Source organism: Condylura cristata, unplaced genomic scaffold, assembly GCF_000260355.1.
Source record: "Condylura cristata isolate star-nosed mole 26May11 unplaced genomic scaffold, ConCri1.0 scaffold00021, whole genome shotgun sequence".
NCBI classification, from domain to species: Eukaryota; Metazoa; Chordata; class Mammalia; order Eulipotyphla; family Talpidae; genus Condylura; species Condylura cristata.
In genome coordinates, this window is record NW_004567122.1 from 28,301,506 (window position 1) to 28,301,829 (window position 324).

Genomic DNA, 324 nt, shown 5'->3' on the forward strand with positions numbered 1-324 from the left:
CTATGAAGCTAAGCTAAACTAAGCTAAGCTAAACCAAGTTAAACTAAGCCAAGCCATGGCTGCCTCAGTGCAAGTTGGATCCCTGCCCCAGAGGTGATCTACATGGTGCAGCAGACTTCTCCTGTCTCATCTACTGCTCCTCTCAGCAGAGTGCTTCGTCAGTCGGCCTGTTCTGCTCCCCACTCTACTTTTGGTGAATCCTGCACCTCTGGCCAATTTCTGTATGCATACATAAATAAAATGTTTTTAAAAAAAAAGAGAGAGAGAGAGAAAATAGTTGGAGAACCTTCTATTAAAAAGGAATCATGGGCCCTCCCTGGTGGC